The following is a 27,516-nucleotide window of genomic DNA, read 5'->3' on the forward strand; positions in this document are numbered from 1 at the left end:
TCTGACAAAAGGTCATGGACCTGAAACATTAACTCTGTTTCTCTATCCACAGATGCTGCCTGACCAGCTGAGTGTTTCCAGCATTTTCAGTTTTTAAAACCGTAGAAGCAGTTCAGGGTGAAGTTCGGGTCCAAAGTCTCTGCTTTCCCTTTGAAGCGTGGCTTGATCTTGATTCTGAAGCTTCGGACTGCCATTCATTTTGACATTGAAAGTTCCGAGTTGGTGACTGACATTGGACCCAGCCCTCCTCAACAAAGGTAGGAAATGCAACATGGAACCTTGCTGAACTTCCAAATTCAAAGCTGCACAGTCACAAAACTTAAAATTATTTTACCAATACAGGTACAAAGTCGGAAATCTGGAATCCTCGAGACCGAATCCATGCCAGATTTTGGGTTTTTCCGGATTTCAGATCTTGCTGCCCGCTGACGATCCGCTCGCCGCAATGTCCAGTCTTCGGACAATTCCAGTTTTCAGAATTCCGGATTTGGGATGTTGCACCTGTACAATGATTGAAATTTGAGTTTGATGCATTTTCCCCATCACTCTCAAGGATTAAGAATCTTAAAAGTGCATTCAGAAGCTGGAATAACACAAGGTACCCAAAAAACATCCAGCAAGTTTCGTTTCTTCACGTCTCTCACACCACTGTGCGCTAACGAAACCATTACATTTAAACCGTACCAATCCGTCACCTTAACTATTTCTTCGCATTCATTCCTTCCCCATCCCCAAACTTGGTAACCACCGTACAAGGTGCTGCAGCAAATTCAACGCCTACGACATTGAAAATGCAAATTCTGGTGAAGAATAGCAATACTTAAATTTACGTGGTCTGCTAAACATGGAATTTATGGTCTTCAGTGCGACACAGCGAAGCAACTTCCTTCCTAATCATCACAAATAAAGTTCAGACGCAGAGTATAAAAAGGTTCACGTTAAACAGCAGCTATATTCTTGAGGCACAGTGAAACGGTGTCAGGGCCAATTTCCTGAACAGAGCAGAGTGAAGAGGTGGTGTATTAGTGGATCAATGAATCATCCGACATCCAAATCCTAAAGCTGGATCTTTACACAATTAGAAAAGCAAGACGGCAAGACCACACTCCAGTGGGTTGCGACACACTCGTTCATTTATTACAGGCGCTTGTGCTCTTGTCTCATGTGAAGCAAGATGCCAAATATAGCTACGCTCACATAAAATGGATAGAAAAGTACAAAACAACTGATTTTTGATACTGAACTAGAGAAATCCTGGCTCATGTTTGTCAACTGGAAAATTAGTCACAGAAAACTCACTCGTGCCCGAACACGACGAAACCTCACGTGGTGATTCTGCAGTGCACGGTGCAACAGCACACAGATCCTTCTAGAATCAAAGCATAACCAGTAACAAAAAAACTCCTGCACTGTCCTGGACAGTGAATGAATAATGATTATTGATGGCAGATAGGAAAACGAAGGTTTGGGAGGACAGGTGCTGCGAGGCTGGGTATTGAATACACACGAGATCATCCGATTACACTGCAGAGTAACAAGCCGTTACTGCTGAAGCACCACAATTTCAATCAGTGGGAACACCACTGGGTAGGGTACAGTGTACATCCATGCAACGATAAGGAAGGTTGCATCGGCTAGAATATAGAAGATTAGGGGGTGATATAATGGAAGTGTTTATGATAAAAGGATAGATAGCAACAAACTATTTCCTCTGGTCGGAGAATCTAGAACAAAGGAGGCACAACCTTACTCTTCGAGCTCAGTGGTTCAGGGGCGATGGCAGGAAGCACTGCTACACACAAAACAGTGAAAATCTGGAACTCTCCCCAAAAAAGCTACTGTGGCTGGGGGTCAATTGAAAATTTCAAAGCTGAAACTGATGAACTTTTCTTGGGTAAGTATAACAAGTGTTACTGAACCAAGGCTGGTAATTGGAGTCAAGATCAGCCATGCTCCAACTGAATGGCGAAACAGGCTCAAGTTGCTGAATGGCCTACTCGTGTTCCTATCTTCCTATGAAGACGGTGGAAATGCACTCACACTCGAGTCCACAGTACCCAACGTGCACCTATCGTGGGCTGAAACACAAGCTCAACAGTTGTACAATCAATGGCGAGCAACTACGCTCCGTGGAGTAAGTTAAGGGAGAGACCCTGGACCATGGAAGACTGGTACTGAACCAATTCTTGATATTAAACCTGGCGACGCATAACCCAAGGCAGGAAAATCTGCAATGCTTCAGGACACTGCTGGTGATTCAACAACCAGCCTTGCTCAATGATAGCAACTGGTGTAGTCGAGCTGTCACTGAGACTCAGGAATGTTACCATTTGGCTCCAGGTGATCATAGCAACTGACATTATAAAGGCTAGGGTGGTCCTTTCGGGGCAACAGCAGGAATCTTCACCAGTGCCTATGCTGAGAAATGGCAGGGTTTTAGTTGGTTGAACTCCAGCAGTACATCGACGCATACTTGTGCATTCCGAAACTTTGCTCACGACAACCTGTGCTCAAGTTTGTCACGTTTAACCGAGTTTCTAACGATGGGGTGAGCATGCACTCCATACAGGACAAACTAAATACCTGCGTGGCCATCTCACAAACTACCCATGTTGGTTGGAGACACTTGAGCCGCTTCAAAATTGTTTTCCAGCTGGCAGTCCGTGTAGCCCGGTCTCGCAGAGCTCGTGACTGGGCAAAGTTAAAATTGCCGGATTTTTTTTTTTCCCCAGACAGATTGCTCGGAAGATCAATTATTCCATGAGTCTTGGCACCTGCCACTGGTCTAACCGGGCTTAGAAAAAGCATTGGAGTAGATCAGCGGGATCTGGGCACCCCATTAATTCCACTGGGCCGATATTGCGGCCTCTATGGGTGCGTATGAAGTGTGCACGCACCGAAGAGGCCCCGCAAATGCCCGTTCGCGGGGCGCGACGCATATGCGCCAAGAACCAGCTTTTGTAAATCGGTCAAAATTTCTTTTGACAGAACGCACGCATCACCGAGAGAAGGACATCCGCGGGGCAGAGATTGGGCTATTTGCCCAACGAATGTCCTTCAAAATTTTTTAAGCCTGGTACCAGCGTAAGTGTTTTAAAACATACAAAAATGAGTGATTAAATTATAATCTATTAAAAACCCTGCCCATTAAGTTAAGTTTATTTTTAACCCTATTAAAAAACGTGTGTTTTTCTGAAACATTTAATTACATTCCATTTCAATTAATTTTAAATATGTGAGGTGCTTTGTTTTATTTACTGTGCTGTGTTTGTGTGTTTTTAGGAGGTATTCTCATTGATAGCATTATCAGAATACTACAGTGATTGGTGGTCCAGTCCCACGTGATTCCAGAATAGGAATACGTATCTGGACGACATGTTCCCTTACGCTGCACCGCGAATGGAGGCCTCCGACAGCAATCCTACGTTCCTCCGGGACCACCAGGTATTTTTGTGAAATTTTGGGGGGGGGGTTGTTGGAGGCATTCGTCCGAAGGAAGCCTCTGACCGCAATTTCCCCCTCACTCCCCCATTATATATATCCCCTTCCTATATATGTGGTGCACATTGAGGTGTCAATGGTCGATTATGTCATGACACAATTACACTGTGGAGGCAGAATAGAAACATAGAAAATAGGTGCAGGAGTCGGCCATTCGGCCCTTCTAGCCTGCACCGCCATTCAATGAGTTCATGGCTGAACATGCAACTTCAGTACCCCATTCCTGCTTTCTCACCATACCCCTTGATCTCCCTAGTAGTAAGGACTACATCTAACTCCTTTTTGAATATATTTAGTGAATTAACCTCAACAACTTTCTGTGGTAGAGAATTCCACAGGTTCACCACTCTCTGGGTGAAGAAGTTTCTCCTCATCTCGGTCCTAAATGGCTTACTCCTTATCCTTAGAATGTGTCCCCTGGTTCTGGTCGTCCCCAACATTGGGAACATTCTTCCTGCATCTAATCTGTCTAAACCCATCAGAATTTTAAATGTTTCTATGAGGTCCCCTCTCATTTTTCTGAACTCCAGTGAATACAAGCCCAGTTGATCCAGTCTTTCTTGATAGGTCAGTCCCGCCATCCCGAGAATCAGTCTGGTGAACCTTCGCTGCACTCCCTCAATAGCAAGAATGTCCTTCCTCAGGTTAGGAGACCAAAACTGTACACAATACTCCAGGTGTGGCCTCACCAAGGCCCTGTACAACTGTAGCAACACCTCCCTGCCCCTGTACTCAAATCCCCTTGCTATGAAGGCCAACATGCCATTTGCTTTCTTAACCGCCTGCTGTACCTGCATGCCAACCTTCAATGACTGATCTACCATGACACCCAGGTCTCTTGGCACCTCCCCTTTTCCTAATGGCCAATTTGTCACAGCCACCCTGAGCATGCAATTCCCACCACTGGATCACCGGGATTAAAAAGTAAATTGGGGCAAGCAATGCCCATGGGACAGTCTCCCAAGTCCTGTCCAATAACATGCCATTAATGAATTCTTCAATTGTCACTGAGCAAGTGTATTGAACAACCTCCCAACCAAATAGTAAGGTTTGCCTCCCCAATCATTGGAGAGAAAAATTGTTTTCCACATTAACTGTCTACACAATTACATAAGAATGAGGAGCAGGAGTAGACCACACAGCCCCTCGAGCCTGCTCCACCATTGAAGAAGATTATGGCTGATCATCGACCTTAACTCCAATTTCCCGTCTGATCTCCATATCCCTGGATTCCCCAAGAGTCCAAAAATCTCTCTCAGCCACAGTAGTTCATTGTATAGCTTCCCATCTCCCACACAATCAGTTTAATTTACCTCCCATCAATTGCAGTCATACAAGGCGACACTACCACCTGGTTAGTTTTCTCAATACTCCACACCCCTGCACAAAAGCACAAAAGAAATAACATTAATTTTTCAGATCCCCTGCCCATCCCTTCCAAGAACAATTTGAAAACACCATTAGCTTGAATGACAATATTCTGTGGAAATTAAATGAGATGTACCTCGAGGGATACAATTCACCCCTCGTCATGGCCCATGTTGATGCATGGCCTCACCCCTCCCTATCTCCTCCAGCCCCACAACTCTCTCCCTTGCCCCCCCCCACAACTCTCTTCCACCCCCTTAACTCTCTTTCCCCCCCCCCTCCCCCCCACAACTCTCTTTCCCCCCCTTCTCTCTTCCCCCCAACTCTCTCTCTCTCTCTCTTCCCCCGCCACAACTCTCTCTCTCTTCCCCCCCCCACAACTCTCTCTCTCTCTCTCTCCCCCCCTCGACAACTCTCTCTCTCCCCTCCCCACAACTCTCTTCCCCCCCCCCCCACAACTCTCTCTCTCTCCCCCCCACAATTCACTCTCTCCCCCCCACAATTCACTCTCTCCCCCCCACAATTCACTCTCTCCCCCCCACAATTCACTCTCTCTCTCTCTTCCCCCCCACCCCCCAAGTTGTTGTTGCATCACTCACTACCCACTCCTTCATGGTGAAATGATTGCTCTAAATCTCCCCCCCCCCCCCACCGCTAACTTATTTTGCCCAAAGGTTCCCCCCAATCGAACAAGTTCATGGATGATGTCAACAGGTGTGCCGAACGATGTGCGTTACATTCACTTTTACACTACACGAATGGTGATATTTTGCCGCCTTTCTCCTTGCCGAAGGGATAGGCTATCAACATGCACCGGGTCAGGCACTCAATCCTGCACACCATATCATTATTCTCTCCAACCTCCCACTGCCGACCTTACTTTATGATCAAACAACATGTCTTCTGGCACCTTGCTAACCTGTAATGTTCCATCAAATTAATACAAGAAAACCAACAGTCCTGGTACTTGGACCGTCAGCTTTTGGACTTGAAATCAAGTGCTTAAAATACAGCGCACCAGACAGCCATCCAACTGGTTAAAACTCTCGACTTATGAACAAATATTCCCTACAAGTGCACACATCATTTGTCAGCCTCATTCAGTTAAAGCTTACCTGGGTAATTATAATAGAATTGGAATCACTCAAAGAACTGAGCCAATACCCTGAGGAGGTAATAATGATTATTTTGAGAGACACAATTAGGACGACCAGGAGAAAGCCACACTATACATGTCAAAACTGGAGTTGAGGTGGTGCACGATGTCGAAATATTGGGTCCACACTGAAAGGTTAACACCTTCGCTTTCAAACTGAGGTCACCCACGAATCATTTCGGATATCCAGCATTTGCATTCCTTTCCCCCCATTTTGTCCCTGATCTTTTTGGGGTATGGCCTTTGACACTTCCAGAAGCGAACATCACTAAGCATAGTTCTGAATTCACTAACCGGATGCGAACAGCAAAACAGCTCCAAGTGCGGCACAAAAGGTTCCATCATAATTAACAAGTTTCTTTCTGTGTTACCGTTGATCCATAGGAACTTAGGAACAGGAGGAGGCCATCCTGTCCCTTGTGCCTGTTCCTCCATTCAATGAGATCATGGCTGATCTGCAATCTAACTCCACATATCTGCCTTTGCCCATATCCCTCAATACCTTTGGCTAACAGAAAGCTGTCAATCTCAGATCTAGCATCAATTGCCATTTGTGGAAAAGAGTTCCAAACTTGAACCACCCTTTGGGGCCAATTTTTGGCCTGAGTTGCTCCTGTTTTTTGGGAGCAACTGGTGTAGAACGGAGTATATTAGAAATTCAAATTCTCGGCATTTAGTTTACTCCAGTTCCAGTCAGTTAGAACAGTTTCACTTTGGAACAGAATTTTTTTTTCAAAAGGGGGCATGTCCAGCTACTTACACCCGTTTTCAAAGTTTAGGCAATGAAAACTTACTCCATTCTAAGTTAGTTTGGAGTAAGTGAAGATTTTTGTACGTTCGAAAAAACCTTGTCTACACTTTAGAAAATCAGACATAGGTTACAAATGAGGCGTAGGGAATGGGGAGGGGGGGGGGGTTTAAATGGAAGTTTACAAACATTAAACACTTCAGTTTTACAAATAAAGAGCCGTCATCAATAATAAATGATAAATACATCAATAAATCAACCAAAAAATAAATTTAAAAAAATCAAAATTTAAAAAAAAAATCAATAAAAAACAAAACATTTTCTACTTACCGACTGCAGCAACGGGAGTCCTCCAACAGCGTGCTGGGACGCCCACCCCCCCCCCGCCCCGCAGTGTGTCTCTGTCTGTGCTTCTGACAGCAAGGGGAGGGGGAAAGAGGGAGCGAGGGAGAGAGGGAGAGAGAGAGAGAGAGAGAGAGAGGAGGGAGGGAGGGAGAGAGGAGGGAGGGAGGGAGAGAGGAGGGAGGGAGGGAGAGAGGAGGGAGGGAGGGAGAGAGGAGGGAGGGAGGGAGAGAGGAGGGAGGGAGGGAGAGAGGAGGGAGGGAGGGAGAGAGGAGGGAGGGAGGGAGAGAGGAGGGAGGGAGGGAGAGAGGAGGGAGGGAGGGAGAGAGGAGGGAGGGAGGGAGAGAGGAGGGAGGGAGGGAGAGAGGAGGGAGGGAGGGAGAGAGGAGGGAGGGAGGAGAGAGGAGGGAGGGAGGGAGAGAGGAGGGAGGGAGGGAGAGAGGAGGGAGGGAGGGAGAGAGAGAGGAGGGAGGGAGGGAGAGAGGAGGGAGGGAGGGAGAGAGGAGGGAGGGAGGGAGAGAGGAGGGAGGGAGGGAGGGAGAGAGGAGGGAGGGAGGGAGGGAGGGAGGAAGGGAGGGAGGGAGGGAGGGAGGGAGGAGGGAGGGAGGGAGGGAGGAGGGAGGGAGGGAGGGAGGAGGGAGGGAGGGAGAGAGGAGGGAGGGAGGGAGAGGAGGGAGGGAGGGAGAGGAGGGAGGGAGGGAGAGAGGAGGGAGGGAGGGAGAGAGGAGGGAGGGAGAGAGGGAGAGAGGAGGGAGGGAGAGAGGGAGAGGAGGAGGGAGGGAGGGAGGGAGAGAGGAGGGAGGGAGGGAGAGAGGAGGGAGGGAGGGAGAGAGGAGGGAGGGAGGGAGAGAGGAGGGAGGGAGGGAGAGAGGAGGGAGGGAGGGAGAGAGGAAGGAGGGAGGGAGGGAGAGAGGAAGGAGGGAGGGAGGGAGAGAGGAAGGAGGGAGGGAGGGAGAGAGGGGGGAGGGAGGGAGAGAGGGGGAGGGAGGGAGAGAGGAGGGAGGGAGGGAGAGAGGAGGGAGGGAGGGAGAGAGGAGGGAGGGAGGGAGAGAGGAGGGAGGGAGGGAGAGAGGAGGGAGGGAGGGAGAGAGGAGGGAGGGAGGGAGAGAGGAGGGAGGGAGGGAGAGAGGAAGGAGGGAGGGAGGGAGAGAGGAGGGAGGGAGGGAGAGAGGGGGGAGGGAGGGAGGAGAGGGGGAGGGAGGGAGAGAGGAGGGAGGGAGGGAGAGAGGAGGGAGGGAGAGAGGGAGAGAGGAGGGAGAGAGGGAGAGAGGGAGAGAGGAGGGAGGGAGGGAGGGAGGAGAGGGAGGGAGGGAGGGAGGGAGAGAGGGAGAGAGAGGAGGGAGGGAGGGAGGGAGAGAGGAGGGAGGGAGGAGGGAGGGAGGGAGGGAGGGAGGAAGAGGGGAGGGAGAGAGGAGAGAGGGAGGGAGGGAGGGAGGGAGAGAGGAGGGAGGGAAAACAGCCGGGCCCAAGACTTCGGGCTGGATTTACAGGTAGGTGTCGTCGGGTCTCGTGGGGGGGGCGGGGTTGTCGCAGAGGTCCAGGGGGAGGGGAGCGGAGGTCGGGTCGCCGGAGGGGGGGGGGGTCGGGGGGGGGAAGCAGAGGTCGAGTCGCGGAGGTCCGGGGAGTGGGGGCGAGCCTTATCCACGCAGTCCCAGTGAGGCCATACGACCAGGACTAGGGGCTGCGTGCTTCGGGGCCCTCCCACAATTTTGGGCGCCTGGAGCTACAGCATGTGCAGAGGTCCCAGCACTGTTTTCAGCGCAGGGACCTGGCTCCGCCCCCTGCAGCTTGCGCTGCACCGCGCCCAGCTCCAGAGGGCCTGCAGGGAGCCGGAGAATAGCTAAGTTTTTTTTAGGCGCACTTTCTGGCACGAAAAACGGGCGTCCAGGTCCGGGCTGTGCCGATTTAGGCACGGCCCGAAACTTGGGCCCTTTATGTGGAGAAGTGTTTCCAAATTTCACTCTTGAAAGGTCTGGCTCTAATATTTAAACTATGCCCTCTAGTCCGAGATTCCCCAACCAGCAGAAATAGTTTCTCTCTCTACCCTATCTGTTCCCCTTAATATCTTGAAAACTTCAATCAGATCACCGAGTAACCTTCTAAATTCTGGGGAATAAACTCTAATTTGTGTAATCTCTACTCGTTATGTAACCCTTGAAGATCCCAAGCCAGATTCTCCGGCAATTATATCCAGGAATCTGCCTGCAAGAAAATAAATGCAACTTGCAAACACATCCAGTTGGAAGCTTAACCCTTTTGATCAATCCTTTTTTGTGGGCTTGAAAATACACAAGGTTTTCTCAAACTAATCCCATTTCAAAACAAGCGAGGGCTCACATTGTCGATTAAAACACACAGAGAAATGTCTTTAGAAATCTCCCGGTAGTATAGAGGGTCAATGGACCACCTGATGGTGAACTGAGCCACACACACCAGGTGGTCCCCTGTTCGACTGTTGGCGTGCTCCAGTACTTTTGGGTCGGGAAGGTATTTAAAACAAAATCAGTCACCAGGTTGCTGCTCCTGATGCTCAGTGCTGCATACATGCAATGTTGGATAAGGACAAGATCAAGCTCAACTCTTGTGTCTTCAGGGGAGTCGAGGGTTATGGGGAATGGGCAGGGGAAGTAGAGTGGAGGCCAAGATCAGATCAGCCATGATCTCACTGAATGGCAGAGCAGGCGAGAGGCCAAATGGCTTACTCCTGCTCCTAATTCTGATGTTCTTACTGTTAAGCAGTCCATTGACAGTCACGACCTAAGCCCATATGGAGCTACGAGCACCCATGAAAGTCACACACAAGTCATAGCAGTCAGGAGAGGATGGGAGAAACAAAAGTCTTGACAGCAACTCATGTTTTATGATCAGGTTTGATTTTGATACAGAAATGATCGTGCTGCAATCAAAAATGTTAACATTGCACGCAACTGTAGGGAATCACAGCCTGCTGAAGGGCATCAATAACATGGTACTACCTTCTCTACCACGAAAGTTGCTGCAGTGCTTCTTCATTTGCATAAAATCTTATGCATAATTTGTACTGTTGGTGCCGCTCAGATTGCTGAAAATTAGCTGAAGGAGAACAGGGGTAACACTTCCAAAACAACTCTCTCTCGAGGAGGTATCGTCATGTGCTGAGTCGCATGCCCGTTAGTGCTGCATACAAAATTTATCCTCCAAACCTCAGAACCTCAATCCGAGATCAGAGATATTTCTGAACCATTTTATTGCAGCAAATGGTTCAACCCATGTGTGCAATCTATTTGTGAATGAGCAAATTTATGAGCATCCTGCCTTTGTTAATGCTGGTGGTGTTGCAAGCTGTAGACTTGGAGTATCATCAAGACATCTTAAAATCAAATCAAACCTCGTTTCCCAATCATTCATAGAAACGTCAAAAATAGGTGCCAGAGTAGGCTATCTGACCCTTCGAGCCTGCACCACCATTCAATATCATGCAACTTCAGTACCCCATTCCGAGATACATTTGTTTTGAAGAGCGAATTCATCAAAAGTTCGCTCTCAATTCCTCGAGGAACCATTTTTTTTTTTTTTTTTAAGTATCTGTGTTTGCCTGGAAATCTATTCTACATTTGTAGATACAGGTATCCCCCTTGCTCGTGTCATTTATACAGATTTGCTGCCTTTTGATGTTCCCAATGTTGGGGAAGTCCAGAACCAGGGGTCAGTCTAAGGATAAGGGGTAAGCCATTTAGGACTGACATGAGGAGAAACTTCTTCACTCAGAGTGGTTAACCTGTGGAATTCGCTGCCACAGAGAGTTGGATACATTCAAGAGAGTTAGATATGGCCCTTACGGCTAAAAGGATCAAGGGGTATGGAGAGAAAGCAGGAATGGGGTACTGAAGTTGCATGATCATATTGAATGGTGATGCAGGCTCGAAGGGCCAGATGGCCTACTCTTGCACCTATTTTCTATGTTTCTATGAATGATTGTGAAACGAGGTTTGATTTAATTTTAAGACGTCTTGATGATACTCCTCTCAAGTCTACAGCTTGCAACACCAGCATTAACAAAGGCAAGATGCTCATAAATTTGCTCATTTACAAATAGATTGCACACATGGGTTGAATCATTTGCTGCAATAAAATGTTTCAGAAATATCTCAATACAACACTCATTCATTTCACAAGATTTTTTTTTTGCTTTTGCTGTACTTTTCTCCGAATAATATATCATTTACAACAAATATACATTCCTTTGAGACACAAAAACCCCCACAGGAAAAGTGGTCCAACCGTGGATAACAAGAGAAGTTAAAAATAGTATTAGATCAAAGGAAGAGGCTTACAATGTTACCAAAACGAGCAGTAAGCCTGAGGATTGGGAGGATTTTAGAATTCAGCAAAGGAGATCCAAGAAGTTGATAAAGGGAAAATAGAATGAGAGTAAATGAACGAAAGACATAAAAACAGACTGTAAAAGCGTTAATAGGTATGTAAAAAGAAAAAGATTAGGGAAAGTAAATTTTACAGGCTGAGACAGGAAAAATTATAATAGGGAATAAGGAAATTGTAGAGACTTTAAACACTTTGTGTCCACCTTCACGGAATTCACAAAAAATTTGCCAGAAATAGTGGAAAACCAAGGGGCTAGCGAGAATGAGGAACTAAAAGAAATTAGTAAAAAAATTGGTACTGAAAAATGGAACTGAAAGCCAATAAATCTCCTGGACCTGATGGCCTACATCCTAGGGTTTTGAAAGAGGTGGCTATAGAAATAGTGGATGCATTGGTTGTCATCTTCCAAAATTCCATAGACTCTAGAACAGTTCCTGCAGGTTGGAAGGTAGCTAATGTAACCCCGCTATTTAAGGAAGGAGGGAGAGAGAAAACGGGGAACTACAGACCAGTTAGCCTGACATCAGTAGTAGGGAAAATGCTAGAATCTATTATAAAGGACGTGGTAACAAGACTCTTGGGGGCCCGAAATTGGCCCTGTCTAGAAGGCCCATGGCCGCCTGAAAGCTGCAGCCACGGGTCAGTGCGGAATGACGCCGAGTCGCCGTAGAGGGGCCGCCATTTTAAAAAAATTGCCCTTCCTCAGGGTCGGAGCAGTGTAGGGGACCGTTCTGTTGTTTTCCTGTAGCGGCATGCATGCCCTGACACCTTACCGACCAACGGCATCCCCTCCCCGAAATTGCCCCGGGGGAAATTGCCCGATGCTGAAGAGCCCCGAGGGAGGGAACGCCACCTCCGGTCAGTGACCCCAGCAGCTTTTTCTGTCGGCGCACGTCTTGTTGGTCGGCGACGCGGCCGCCCTTAAAGGGGAGGGAAACGCTGCCAACGACGCCATTTTTTTATTTTTTTATTGTCGGCCGACTGTCAGCTCAGCCCCGACAATTATGCCCGCGGGTTCGGCCGGGCTGCCCAAGAGGCAGCCTATCACCTCCTCTTCAACTGAAGGGGAGGGACGTTGCTAAAGCGTTAGCACGGCGCTGATGACTGGTCGGGGTCGCCAACCCGCTGCAGGGGCACTCCCGCCCCACATCCGCCACAAAATCCACCCAACTGGAAAAAAACTTCCAAGTGCCGACTTCGGACGGCATCACCGCCACATGGGTTGCGGAGAAAAACTTTATAAAACGGAGGGTGCGCCCCGTTTCGGGTGGCAGGCAACTTCTACCCCTTCGATTGGTTGGAGTCAACATGGATTTATGAAAGGAAATCATGTTTGACAGGAGTTTTTTGAGGTTGTAATGAGTAGAATAGATAAGGGGGAACCGGTGGATGTGGTGTATTTGGATTTTCAGAAGGCATTCGATAAGGTGCCACACCTCAGGTTATTAAAAAAAAAATGAGGGCTCATGGGATTGGGGGTAATATACCAGCATGAATTGAGGATTGGTTCATGGACAGAAAACAGGAGTAGGAATAAATGGGTCATTTTCAGGTTGGCAGGCTGTAATTAGTGGGATGCTGCAAAGATTGGTGCTTGGGCCTCAGCTATTCACAATCTATATCAATGATTTGGATGACGGGACCAAATGTAAAATATCCAAGTTTGCTGTTGACTCAGAGCGAGATGGGAATGCAAGTTGTGAGGAAGATGCAAAGAGGCTTTAAGGCAGGCTAACTGAGTGGCAGATGGGAATATAATGTGGAGAAATGTGAAGTTATCCACTTTAGTAGGAAAAGTAGAAAGCCTGAGTATTTTTTTTTAAATGGAGAGAGATTGGGAAATGTTGGTGTTCAGAGGGACCTGGGTGTCCTTGTACATGAATCACTGAAAGTTAACATGCAGGTACAGCAAGCAATTAAGAAAGCAAATGGTATGTTGCCTTTATTACAAGAGGATTTGAGTACAAGAGTAAAGATGTCTAACTGCAATTATATTGGGCCCTGGTGAGACCACAGCTGGAGTATTGCATACAGGTTTGTTCTCCTTACCAAAGGACAGATATACTTGCCTTGATATCATCATAGGCAGTCCCTTGAAATCAAGGAAGACTTGCTTCCACTCTAAAAGGGAGTTCTCAGGTGGCTGTACAGTCCAATACAGGAATTACAGTCTCTGTCACAGGTGGGACAGACAGTGTTTGGAGGAAAGGGTGGGTGGGGAGTCTGGTTTGCCGCACTCTCCTTCTGCTGTCTGTGCTGGTTTTCTGCATGCTCTCAGCGATTAAACTTGAGGCGTTCAACGCCCTCCCAGATGCTCTTCCTCCACTTAGGGCGGTCTTGGGCCAGGGATTCTCAGGTGCCGGTGGGGATGTTGCATTTGATCAAGGCACTTTATATAATGCAACAAAGATTCACCAGACTGATTCCTGGGTTGGAGGGATTGTCCGACGAGGAGAGATAAAGTAGACTGGACCTGTATTCTCCAAAGTTAAGAAGAATGAGAGATGATCTCATTGAAACGTACAAAATTCTTAGAAGGCTTTCAGGGGCGATGCAGGGAGGATGTTTCCCCTAGCTGTGGAATGTAGAACCAGGGGTCACAGTCTCAGAATAAGGGGGTCGGCCATTTAGGACCGAGATGAGGAGAAACTTCTTCACTCACAGGGCTGTGAATCCTTGGAATTCTCTTCTCTAGAGGGCTGTGGAGGCTCAGTCTTGGAGTATATTCAAGGCAGAGATCGACAGATTGTTGGATAGCAAGGGATATGGGGAGTGGGCAGGAAAGTGGAGTTGAGGGATATGATCTTCAGCCATGATCTTATTGAATGGCGGAATAAATTCAAAGGGCAGGAGGACTGCTCCTGCTTCTATTTCTTATATTCTTATTTAATGCCATTTTTTTTTTTAAATCCTTACAGAAGAGTGCAACTACATTAATACTGAGTAGTTAATAAATTTTGCAATGTGGCCTCTCTAATCTTTGTGTAACTGTGCTGTTACATTTAAAAATTTTCAAAAAAGGTTATTGGGCAAAAAAGAGGATTTTCCACTCGTGTCTGATGGGGATCTCCCCATTTTACCACATCACAAATATACCCTTGAGCATCCAAAAGTTACAGGATTGCGGTGCTGTGCTTGGTTTAAGGGGATTGTGGTTCGTTGTTGTGTTGGAGATCAGAGTTGGCCAATGAGTCAGTCATAAGTCGCATGTGGCGAATTGGACATCCAAAAGGTGGCAACTTACATTTCTGATTAGCAAATAAAAATGAGTAACAGACAGAGTCATTGGGCATGTGTTGTTAACTCATTTGTGCAGTGTGTGCATGTGATCTTTAACCTTTGTGCTCTTGTTGGTAGAAATGGTATGAAAAGCAGAGTATACAAGTGTTCGTTGTTAAATTGTTCAGTTTTACTCCCTTGGTTACTGACTAGAAGTAATTGCTCATTAAGTAATTATATTTACCTGCATTGCGCGTGTACGTAAAGCAGTTTGTACTAAAATGATTGTTTGCGGCTCATACTGCCTCATTCTAGCCATGTCTGTGGCTAGTCAGCGAGTTCCACTGGACAACCCCTCACAGGATAATCACGCGCACACACATCAAGGAACAGCAACAATAAAGCCCCATCGGGAGCCGAAATTAGGCATATTAATACCGATCATCACTTTCGCAGCAAGGGGATTTTACAAAACCAAACCGGATAAATGCGTTGCGTTTCTCGTATCCAAGCATTTAACAGCGAAGAACAAATAAACCTGCATTTACACAAAAGCTTTCACATCCTTGGGACATAAAGCACATTACAGGCAATGAAGTGGTGTGGAAGGGAAGTTGCAGCAGCGTAGGCAAATGCAGCAGCCAATTTGTGCTCAGCAAGATCTCACAAACAGCAATGAGATAAACTGACTCGGTAAACGGTTTGTGCTGGTATCTGTTAAGGAGATAAATATTGGGCAGGACACTGGGAAAACTCCACTGCTCTTCTTCAAATAGTGCCGTGGAATCTTTGCAAGTCCAAGGCAGTCAGGATCTCAGCTTAACGTCTCATCCAAAAAACAGCAACTCCAGTAATGCACCATGTCAGCCCATGATCCGACAGTGAAGTCACAATCTCAACACTAAATCTGGCCAAATGTCTACATCTGGAAAAAATGTTTTTTTCCAATTTCTTAATGTCGACAACGATCTCTCTACTAATGTTAAAACAAACATTGCACATTTTGTCCCTGATGCACAGGAATTCAAAGGGGCTTGCAGAAGTAATGGAATGGCAAGAGGGAAGCAAAAATAGGTGAATTCATCAGATGCAGCCCTGGAATATCAGCGACATACAGAATGGATTCCTTTTCGAGGAGCCCACAGTACAACCTGAAGGATCAAACCTTCCTCGCAAACAGTGGGCAACCAATTGCCTCAGAACCGGTCACGGTCGATGCTGCCACCTTCTCCATGGGTGGAAGATTAAAGCCTCCCCATCATGTGACTGTCAAGCGCCTAATCAGACCCTGGAGCACATCACTGAGCACTGCCCTCAGAGGGAATTCACAGGCAACCTACAAGATATCCACGCTGTTACACCAGAAGCGTTGGCCTGGATATCCAACTTAGATATCGACATTTGATTTGCGACTACCATAATGAAAGTAGTAGTATCAGTGATGGTCATCCAAATAGAGAAGGCTTTATTCAGGGCCATTCCGCTACAAGGATAACAATGAAAAATGCAATTTTAGACCCAGCCCAAGGTAAGGAACCAAAATCAAGTAAGCCATCTAAAAAAAAAAAGAGAACTTAGAATCAGCGATCATAATTAGGCTTAAAAAGAGTTAACAACAGAGACATTGAGGGGGGATATAATAGATGTGTTCAACATTTTGAACAGTTCTGATAGAGTAAATAGGAGAAATGGTTTCTAATGGCAGAAGGATCAGTAATCAGAGGACACAGATTTAAGGTTATTGACAAGAGAACCAGAGGTGACCTGAGGGAGAAAAAAAAACCCACTCAGCGAGTTATGGTGTGGAACGCGCTGTCTGAAAGGGTGCGGGAAGCAGATTCAATACTAACTTTCAAAAGGGAATTGGATAGATACTTGAAAAGGAAAAAAATGCTGGATCAGCAGTGAGAAATATTTAATTTCAAGATGGGTGGGTTACAGATGAAAAGTTCAACTATTTGTAAAGAGATGATAAGGTGTAGCGTTGCAGGGATAAAGAGATGAGATTTAAAAAAACACTTAAATCCAAGGAGGAGGCATACAACAAAAATAAGGCTGGTAAAAGTGACCATGATTATAGTGTATGTAGGCACCTTTGGTAATGACTCCACGAAGCAGGGTATGACACTTAAACTGTGTAGACCTGTAGTCCTTTATTTGCAGCTCTTCAAATGAGGACACCAAGCTGTGAGCTCCCTTTTATACTGGATTACCCGCAGTGTGTAGGTAACCCTTGGGTCTCCAGCAGCAGCACCCTCTGGTGTACAGTAATGTGCGTACAGTGTAAGGTACAGTGTTAGACATCATATAACAATACAAACAAGCATTTATAACAATGAAAATGTTGGATCGATGTAAAAACCCAACTGCTTCACCAATGTTCTGGAGGGCAGGAAACCTGTCTTCCTCACCTGCTCGGACCTACATGTGACACCAGTCACACACCAACATGCTTGACTCAACTGCCCCCAAAGTGGCTTAGCAAGCCCCTTCACTGCATCAAACCGCGACAGCTGTTCAAGGCGGCAACCGAATACCACCTTCCCAGGGCACTTATAGATCGGCAATCAATGCCGGTGAAGGTCACGTCCCAAGAATAAACCAATTAAGCTCACACCTGTTCCTTGATCACTTACTTTAGTGGGTATCCCTGCATGGTTTAAAAACACGCCAGGAAGTTTCCAAACCCAAGTCATTACACTGCACTGATCTGCCATAAGTGGGCCCATTCCTCCATATTAATCAAATTGCCCAAGCAATTAATTGTGTCTTAATTGCTAAGCGCTGTGCACATTTTTCCACCTGATCTCTGTTACAGATGTATCTATTGATGCCCCAATCCAAATCTTAAATGATTAACAACAGTGCGTGCCTTGTGGAACTCAACTCGTGACCTGACCCCATTCAGAGGCACTCCCAATTTGAAAAGGATAGGCTAATCAGGGATCAACACAATGTGGTCCAAGCACAGTCAACTAACTGGCCTCCTTTTGTGCGAAAAAGTCGATGACTTGACAAGCAGTGGTAAAGGACACAGTGCTGCTTATTTGATTGCCCGATGAAACTGAAAAGGCCGTGCAGGTGGGCATGCGCGTGCATCAAGAGTGGAGCAAGGTGCACGTTCGTTCTCCGACAGTGAGAGAGTGAGCACGAGACACACGGAGGGTCTCGGTGCAATTGTACAAAGTACACGGGGCATCTAATTTGATGCTGCATGCCAAGCACAGCTGCTGGCTCAGAACAGTGCCAAGGTGGTTAACTGTAAAATACAGAAAACCATTTGTGAATCGCACTTCTGCAATATCAAACGTAAAATGAACAGTTCAGGTGCTACCTCATGCTTTTTTTTCCTTTTTAAAAAAAAAAGTGCAAGTAATTTGCAACAACAGGGGAGGTGACTGGAAATGAGTAAAACCTGCTCCTGATAAAAATCAAGATCTTGCTTCATTTTGCAGAGACCATTAACGGAAACGCCAGACGGAAGTGAATGACGGTATTTTAAACTGAGCATCTCAAGTTGATTGTCAAGAGGAAGGGACCTCAACAGAAAGATGACATTTTCTGTCCACTACTATACAAGATCAAAATCAAAAGCACCCACCAGATGCTTCCATAATTTACTCCAATTGAATATTGGGAAGACCGAAGCCATTGTTTTCGGTCCCCGCCGCAAACTTTGTTCCCGAGCCACTGACTCCCCAATTTCTGTCCGAGGCTGAAACAAACTGTTTGCAACCTTGGTGTCATATTTATTCCTGAAGTGAGCGATCGACCACATATCCGCAGCATATCGAAGACCACCTATTTCCACCTCTAACACGCCTGACTCCGCCCTTGCCTCAACTCATCCGTTGCTGAAGCCCTCATCCATGCCTTTGTTACATCTCGACTTGACTATTCCATCGCACTCCTGGCTGGCCTCCCACATTCTACCCTGCCGACACTAGAGGTGGTCCAAAACTCACCTGACCGTGTCCTAATTTGCACCAAGTCCCGCTCACCCATCACCCACCCACTGTGCTCACTGACCTACATTGGTTTTCGTTTAAGCAACACCTCAATTTCAAAATTCTCATCATTATTTTCAAATCCCTCCATGACCTCGCCCGTCCCTGTCTAATCTCCTCAGCCCCACATCCGCCGTCCCCACCAGAGATGTCTGTGCTCCTCTAATTCTGCCCTCTGGAGCAACAAAGAAATGGCAGACCAATTGAACAAGTACTTTGGTTCGGTATTCACTAAGGAGGACACAAACAACCTTCCAGATATAAAAGGGGTCCGAGGATCTAGTAAGGAGGAGGAACTTATTAGTTGGGAAATTGTGTTGGGGAAATTGATGGGATTGAAGGCCGATAAATCCCCAGGGCCTGATGGACTGCATCCCAGAGTACTTAAGGAGGTGGCCTTGGAAATAGCGGATGCATTGACAGTCATTTTCCAACATTCCATAGACCCTGGATCAGTTCCTATGGAGTGGAGGGTAGCCAATGTAACCCCACTTTTTAAAAAAGGAGGGAGAGAGAAAACAGGGAATTATAGACCGGTCAGCCTGACATCGGTGGTGAGTAAAATGATGGAATCAATTATTAAGGATGTCATAGCAGCGCATTTGGAAAGAGGTGACATGATAGGTCCAAGTCAGCATGGATTTGTGAAAGGGAAATCATGCTTGACAAATCTTCTGGAAATTTTTTTGAGGATGTTTCCAGTAGAGTGGACAAGGGAGAACCAGTTGATGTGGTATATTTGGACTTTCAGAAGGCTTTCGACAAGGTCCCACACAAGAGATTAATGTGCAAAGTTAAAGCACATGGGATTGGGGGTAGTGTGCTGACGTGGATTGAGAACTGGTTGGCAGACAGAAAGCAAAGAGTAGGAGTAAATGGGGACTTTTCAGAATGGCAAGCGGAGAGCAGTGGGGTACCACAAGGTTCCGTGCTGGGGCCCCAGCTGTTTACACTGTACATTAATGACTTAGACGAGGGTATTAAATGTAGTATTTCCAAATTTGCGGATGACACTAAGTTGGGTGGCAGTGTGAGCTGCGAGGAGGATGCTATGATGCTGCAGGGTGACTTGGATAGGTTAGGTGAGTGGGCAAATGCATGGCAGATGAAGTATAATGTGGATAAATGTGAGGCTATCCACTTTGGTGGTAAAAACAGAGAGACAGACTATTATCTGAGTGGTGACAGATTAGGAAAAGGGGAGGTGCAACGAGACCTGGGTGTCATGGTACATCACTCATTGAAGGTTGGCATGCAGGTACAGCAGGCCGTTAAGAAAGCAAATGGCATGTTGGCCTTCATAGCGAGGGGATTTGAGTACAGGGGCAGGGAGGTGTTACTACAGTTGTACAGGGCCTTGGTGAGGCCACACCTGGAGTATTGTGTACAGTTTTGGTCTCCTAACCTGAGGAAGGACATTCTTGCTATTGAGGGAGTGCAGCGATGGTTCACCAGATTGATTCCCGGGATGGCGGGACTGACATATCAAGAAAGACTGGATCAACTGGGCTTGTATTCACTGGAGTTCAGAAGAATGAGAGGGGACCTCATAGAAACGTTTAAAATTCTGATGGGTTTAGACAGGTTAGATGCAGGAAGAATGTTACCAATGTTGGGGAAGTCCAGAACCAGGGGTCACAGTCTAAGGATAAGGGGTAAGCCATTTAGGACCGAGATGAGGAGAAACTTCTTCACCCAGAGAGTGGTGGACCTGTGGAATTCTCTACCACAGAAAGTTATTGAGGCCAATTCACTAAATATATTCAAAAAGGAGTTAGATGTAGTCCTTACTACTAGGGGGATCAAGGGGTATGGCGAGAAAGCAGGAATGGAGTACTGAAGTTGCATGTTCAGCCATGAACTCATTGAATGGCGGTGCAGGCTAGAAGGGCCGAATGACCTACTCCTGCACCTATTTTCTATGTTTCTATGTTTCTCTACCCGATTATAAATCGCTCAACCACTGCCTTCTGTTGCCTGGGACCCAAGCTCTGGAATTCGCTGCCTCTCTATCGCTTTCCTCCTTCAAGATGCTCCTTAAAACATACTTCTTTGACCACGCTAATTTCTATTTATGCAGCTCTGTCAAATTTTTTATCTCCCAATACTCCTGTGAATCGACTTATGACGTTTCCCTACATTAAAGGCGCTATATAAATACAAGTTGTTGCTCCTACTGTCTGCAAATTATACTTTGATATTAATTTTAAAACATCTCAGACATCAAGGTGTGTTGTTTGGCTAAGGGTTCATTCCGAGAGGTACAGGAACATTGTTAAATCAAGACAGAAGGCAGTTCTCAATTGAAAAACAAAATTACACTCGCCATGAATAACTTCAAATAGACAGAACAACAACAATTAGACTTCAGTTACGTGGAGAGACTGGAGAAGCTGGGGTTGTTCACCAAATCAGGAGGGAGGGAGCGTCGGAGGGACAGAGGGAGCGTCGGGAGGGAGGGGGCGAGGGGGGAGGGAGGGGGCGAGGGGGGAGGGAGGGGGCGAGGGAGGGAGGGAGGGGGCGAGGGGGGGAGGGAGGGGGCGAGGGGGGGAGGGGGCGAGGGAGGAGGGGGCGAGGGAGGAGGGGGCGAGGGAGGAGGGGGCGAGGGAGGAGGGGGCGAGGGAGGAGGGGGCGAGGGAGGAGGGGGCGAGGGAGGAGGGGGCGAGGGAGGAGGGGGCGAGGGAGGAGGGGGCGAGGGAGGAGGGGGCGAGGGAGGAGGGGGCGAGGGAGGAGGGGGCGAGGGAGGAGGGGGCGAGGGAGGAGGGGGCGAGAGAGGAGGGGGCGAGGGAGGAGGGGGCGAGGGAGGAGGGGGCGAGGGGGCGAGGGAGTGAGTAGGGGGCGAGGGAGGGAGTAGGGGGGGAGGGAGGGAGGGGGCGAGGGAGTGAGTAGGGGGGGAGGGAGTGAGTAGGGGGCGAGGGGGGGAGGGAGTGAGTAGGGGGCGAGGGGGGGAGGGAGTGAGTAGGGGGCGAGGGGGGGAGGGAGTGAGTAGGGGGCGAGGGGGGGAGGGAGTGAGTAGGGGGCGAGGGGGGGAGGGAGTGAGTAGGGGGCGAGGGGGGGAGGGAGTGAGTAGGGGGCGAGGGGGGGAGGGAGTGAGTAGGGGGCGAGGGGGGGAGGGAGTGAGTAGGGGGCGAGGGGGGGAGGGAGTGAGTAGGGGGCGAGGGGGGGAGGGAGTGAGTAGGGGGCGAGGGGGGGAGGGAGTGAGTAGGGGGCGAGGGGGGGAGGGAGTGAGTAGGGGGCGAGGGGGGGAGGGAGTGAGTAGGGGGCGAGGGGGGGAGGGAGTGAGTAGGGGGCGAGGGGGGGAGGGAGTGAGTAGGGGGCGAGGGGGGGAGGGAGTGAGTAGGGGGCGAGGGGGGGAGGGAGTGAGTAGGGGGCGAGGGGGGGAGGGAGTGAGTAGGGGGCGAGGGGGGGAGGGAGTGAGTAGGGGGCGAGGGGGGGAGGGAGTGAGTAGGGGGCGAGGGGGGGAGGGAGTGAGTAGGGGGCGAGGGGGGGAGGGAGTGAGTAGGGGGCGAGGGGGGGAGGGAGTGAGTAGGGGGCGAGGGGGGGAGGGAGTGAGTAGGGGGCGAGGGGGGGAGGGAGTGAGTAGGGGGCGAGGGGGGGAGGGAGTGAGTAGGGGGCGAGGGGGGGAGGGAGTGAGTAGGGGGCGAGGGGGGGAGGGAGTGAGTAGGGGGCGAGGGGGGGAGGGAGTGAGTAGGGGGCGAGGGGGGGAGGGAGTGAGTAGGGGGCGAGGGGGGGAGGGAGTGAGTAGGGGGCGAGGGGGGGAGGGAGTGAGTAGGGGGCGAGGGGGGGAGGGAGTGAGTAGGGGGCGAGGGGGGGAGGGAGTGAGTAGGGGGCGAGGGGGGGAGGGAGTGAGTAGGGGGCGAGGGGGGGAGGGAGTGAGTAGGGGGCGAGGGGGGGAGGGAGTGAGTAGGGGGCGAGGGGGGGAGGGAGTGAGTAGGGGGCGAGGGGGGGAGGGAGTGAGTAGGGGGCGAGGGGGGGAGGGAGTGAGTAGGGGGCGAGGGGGGGAGGGAGTGAGTAGGGGGCGAGGGGGGGAGGGAGTGAGTAGGGGGCGAGGGGGGGAGGGAGTGAGTAGGGGGCGAGGGGGGGAGGGAGTGAGTAGGGGGCGAGGGGGGGAGGGAGTGAGTAGGGGGCGAGGGGGGGAGGGAGTGAGTAGGGGGCGAGGGGGGGAGGGAGTGAGTAGGGGGCGAGGGGGGGAGGGAGTGAGTAGGGGGCGAGGGGGGAGGGAGTGAGTAGGGGGCGAGGGGGGGAGGGAGTGAGTCGGGGGCGAGGGAGGGAGGGAGTGAGTCGGGGGCGAGGGGGGAGGGAGTGAGTCGGGGGCGAGGGGGGGAGGAGTCGGGGGCGAGGGAGGGAGGGAGTGAGTCGGGGGCGAGGGAGGGAGGGAGTGAGTCGGGGGCGAGGGAGGGAGGGAGTGAGTCGGGGGCGAGGGAGGGAGGGAGTGAGTCGGGGGCGAGGGAGGGAGGGAGTGAGTCGGGGGCGAGGGAGGGAGGGAGTGAGTCGGGGGCGAGGGAGGGAGGGAGTGAGTCGGGGGCGAGGGAGGGAGGGAGTGAGTCGGGGGCGAGGGAGGGAGGGAGTGAGTCGGGGGCGAGGGAGGGAGGGAGAGAGTCGGGGGCGAGGGAGGGAGGGAGAGAGTCGGGGGCGAGGGAGGGAGGGAGAGAGTCGGGGGCGAGGGAGGGAGGGAGTGAGTCGGGGGCGAGGGAGGGAGGGAGTGAGTCGGGGGCGAGGGAGGGAGGGAGAGAGTCGGGGGCGAGGGAGGGAGGGAGTGAGTCGGGGGCGAGGGAGGGAGGGAGTGAGTCGGGGGCGAGGGAGGGAGGGAGTGAGTCGGGGGCGAGGGAGGGAGGGAGTGAGTCGGGGGCGAGGGAGGGAGGGAGTGAGTCGGGGGCGAGGGAGGGAGGGAGTGAGTCGGGGGCGAGGGAGGGAGGGAGTGAGTCGGGGGCGAGGGAGGGAGGGAGTGAGTCGGGGGCGAGGGAGGGAGGGAGTGAGTCGGGGGCGAGGGAGGGAGGGAGTGAGTCGGGGGCGAGGGAGGGAGGGAGTGAGTCGGGGGCGAGGGAGGGAGGGAGTGAGTCGGGGGCGAGGGAGGGAGGGAGTGAGTCGGGGGCGAGGGAGGGAGGGAGTGAGTCGGGGGCGAGGGAGGGAGGGAGTGAGTCGGGGGCGAGGGAGGGAGGGAGTGAGTCGGGGGCGAGGGAGGGAGGGAGTGAGTCGGGGGCGAGGGAGGGAGGGAGTGAGTCGGGGGCGAGGGAGGGAGGGAGTGAGTCGGGGGCGAGGGAGGGAGGGAGTGAGTCGGGGGCGAGGGAGGGAGGGAGTGAGTCGGGGGCGAGGGAGGGAGGGAGTGAGTCGGGGGCGAGGGAGGGAGGGAGTGAGTCGGGGGCGAGGGAGGGAGGGAGTGAGTCGGGGGCGAGGGAGGGAGGGAGTGAGTCGGGGCGAGGGAGGGAGGGAGTGAGGGAGTGAGTCGGGGGCGAGGGGGCGAGGGAGGGAGCGAGGGGGCGAGGGGGCGAGGGGGCGAGGGGGCGAGGGAGGGAGCGAGGGAGGGAGCGAGGGGGCGAGGGAGGGAGCGAGGGGGCGAGGGAGGGGGCGAGGGAGCGAGGGAGGGAGCGAGGGGGCGAGGGAGGGAGCGAGGGGGCGAGGGAGGGAGCGAGGGGGCGAGGGAGGGAGCGAGGGGGCGAGGGAGGGAGCGAGGGGACGAGGGGACGAGGGAGGGAGCGAGGGAGCGAGGGGACGAGGGGACGAGGGAGGGAGCGAGGGGGCGAGGGAGGGAGCGAGGGGGCGAGGGGGCGAGGGAGGGAGCGAGGGGCGAGGGAGGGAGCGAGGGGGCGAGGGAGGGAGCGAGGGGCGAGGGAGGGAGCGAGGGGCGAGGGAGGGAGCGAGGGAGGGAGCGAGGGGGCGAGGGAGGGAGCGAGGGGGCGAGGGAGGGAGCGAGGGGGCGAGGGAGGGAGCGAGGGGGCGAGGGAGGGAGCGAGGGGGCGAGGGAGGGAGCGAGGGGGCGAGGGAGGGAGCGAGGGGGCGAGGGAGGGAGCGAGGGGGCGAGGGAGGGAGCGAGGGGGCGAGGGAGGGAGCGAGGGGGCGAGGGAGGGAGCGAGGGGGCGAGGGAGGGAGCGAGGGGGCGAGGGAGGGAGTGAGGGGGCGAGGGAGGGAGTGAGGGGGCGAGGGAGGGAGTGAGGGGGCGAGGGAGGGAGTGAGGGGGCGAGGGAGGGAGTGAGGGGGCGAGGGAGGGAGTGAGGGGGCGAGGGAGGGAGTGAGGGGGCGAGGGAGGGAGTGAGGGGGCGAGGGAGGGAGTGAGGGGGCGAGGGAGGGAGTGAGGGGGCGAGGGAGGAAGTGAGGGGGCGAGGGAGGGAGGGAGCGACGGAGGGAGGGAAACTGTTCCCATTGGCGGAAGGGTTGAGAACCAGAGGACACAGATTCAGGACGATTGGTGGAAGAACCAAAGGCGACGTGAACATTTTTTTTTTATAAACGCAGCAAGTGGTTACGATCTGGAATGCACTGCGTGTGGGGGTGGTGGAAGTAGATTCTATCATGGCTTTCAAAAAGGAATTGGATAAGTACCGGAAAGAAAAAAATTGCAGGGCTACGGGGAAAGGGCGAGGGAGTGGTTCTAGCTCAAGTGCTCTTGGAGAGCCGGCACGGGCTCGATGGGCCGAATGGCAGCCTCCTGTGCTGTAACCATTTTATGATTCTATGCTGAATAATGTGATGCGCACATCATAATTTCTATACAGTGAAGACACAATGAGAAGTTATTAAATACAGCATTTGTCTATCAAGTGGAGATACAAATGCAATACTAGAATTGTTAACTTATTTCAGTAGCACATGATTGCCAAATCACATAACTACCGTCCTCTCTGTTAACTGGAGTCTATGAGATACTCTAATTATGGGTAACAATTATGGGCAGGTGAATAGCACAGTTGTTTATGCCATTGCAAGCTGTTTTTGAGAGGGAGAGAGAGAGAGAGAGAGAGAGAGAGAGAGAGAGAGAGAGAATTCTTGCATAAAGAATTGCACCACATAGCCAAAAGCCAACCAAGTTGTGTCAAACCCTGGATAGCAACCATCGATGGGCAATGATAAAAAGGCCACGAATCCAGCATCAAAGCACCGATTCGCTCCATTCAGTACGACAGGTGCAGCACCTAAAATCTGGAACCGTCGGCACCGAGGTCGTTTCGGACTTCGTGTTTTTCTGGATTTTCGAAGGGGTTTCTGACATCACTAATTCGGAAAGACCCGAGCCCAGTTTTGGGTATTTCCAGATTTCGGAACGTCAGAATGACACTTGGGGTGGGGGGGGGGGGGGGGGTGGGGGGGTGGCCGCTGAGGTGGTGTTCAGGTGGGTGAGCCCTGCCGAGGTGGTGTTCGGGCCAGACAGCAAGAGGCTAAGGTAAGGGCAGCATCGGCAGGGCAAGGCCAAAGGTCGGGCAGCAGTGGGGTCCCAAGGTCGGCAGCATCGGCAGGTTCAGATTCCGGAATACTTGACAGATTCCAGACGATGCTGCCACCGATCGTCCCGGAGTCCAGATTTGAGACGCTGCACCTAGAAAGATAGAAACATAGAAAATAGGTGCAGGAGTAGGCCATTCGGCCCTTCTAGCCTGCACCGCCATTCAATGAGTTCATGGCTGAACATGCAACTTCAGTACCCCATTCCTGCTTTCTCACCATATCCCTTGATCCCCCTAGTAGCAAGGACGACATCTAACTCCTTTTTGAATATATTTAGTGAATTGGCCTCAACAACTTTCTGTGGTAGAGAATTCCACAGGTTCACCACTCTCTGGGTGAAGAAGTTTCTCCTCATCTCGGTCCTAAATGGCTTACCCCTTATCCTTAGACTGTGACCCCTGGTTCTGGACTTCCCCAACAGTGGGAACATTCTTCCTGCATCTAACCTGTCTAAACCCGTCAGAATTTTAAACGTTTCTATGAGATCCCCTCTCATTCTTCTGAACTCCAGTGAATACAAGCCCAGTTGATCCAGTCTTTCTTGATACGTCAGTCCCGCCATCCTGGGAATCAGTCTGGTGAACCTTCGCTGCACTCCCTCAATAGCAAGAATGTCCTTCCTCAAGTTAGGTGACCAAAACTGTACACAATACTCCAGGTGTGGCCTCACCAAGACCCTGTACAACTGTAGCAACACCTCCCTTCCCCTGTACTCAAATCTGTAGTTGAAAAATGTAGCAGGACTCAAGACTCAAACCATCTCCCCTCAAAATTAGCGCATTAAATACTTCAAGAACTGTGCAATAAGTCATTGTTAATGCAGTGGAACCTCATTAAATCAAGCCTCCTATTTACATAACCCCATTCAGAGCCCTGATCATTTACGGCCACACCATCGGCCAATCGTTCAGCCACAACACCCACGCTTGCCTGCTTTTCAAAGGCTCCTAAAAGCCTTTGTTTTCTAGTGTCTTGCATCTTCCCTGCCGCTGGCATGAAATAGCCTCAGTTTTCTTGCTTGGTGTTAACCTTTTCTCTGATTGATTAAGCGCTCCAATATATCTATCACACATGGGGCTCTATATAGATGCAAGCCTGCTGCATTCGCCATTCATCAAGCAGCGCTCTGCAATGCCCAGTGTCACTTTTCCCCCCCTTCCTGACCGAGAGATCAGAGCAGCCACAACTGAGCCAAACCGGACAATGATGAAGCAAGCTATAGTAATTTAATACATCGTCATTCTTTGTAATGGACCATGTATAATTTGCATCGACATGGACTTTCCCCAATTATTTAAATCTTCTAATTTAAATAATCTCCCGAGTAACGGTTTTAACGAGAGATAAAAAATAGACACTTCTGCACTGTGAAAATC

At 50.7% G+C, this 27,516-nt stretch overlaps 1 long non-coding RNA gene across 9 annotated transcripts in view; it reads right to left on the minus strand.

Annotated features, from left to right (window-relative positions):
• LOC139278425 (uncharacterized) overlaps positions 1-27,516 on the minus strand; it is a 339,699-nt gene that overhangs the window by 161,163 nt on the left and 151,020 nt on the right. For 2 of the 9 annotated variants that reach the window (XR_011596257.1, XR_011596259.1), the window contains exon 3: positions 335-501. The exons of the other annotated variants lie outside the window; for them this stretch is intronic. This is a non-coding gene — a long non-coding RNA (uncharacterized lncRNA). The remainder of the gene's footprint in view (positions 1-334; positions 502-27,516) is intronic. 9 annotated transcript variants of the gene reach the window in all.

The sequence above is a fragment of the Pristiophorus japonicus genome, chromosome 13, assembly GCF_044704955.1.
Source record: "Pristiophorus japonicus isolate sPriJap1 chromosome 13, sPriJap1.hap1, whole genome shotgun sequence".
In the NCBI taxonomy this organism is placed as follows: Eukaryota; Metazoa; Chordata; class Chondrichthyes; family Pristiophoridae; genus Pristiophorus; species Pristiophorus japonicus.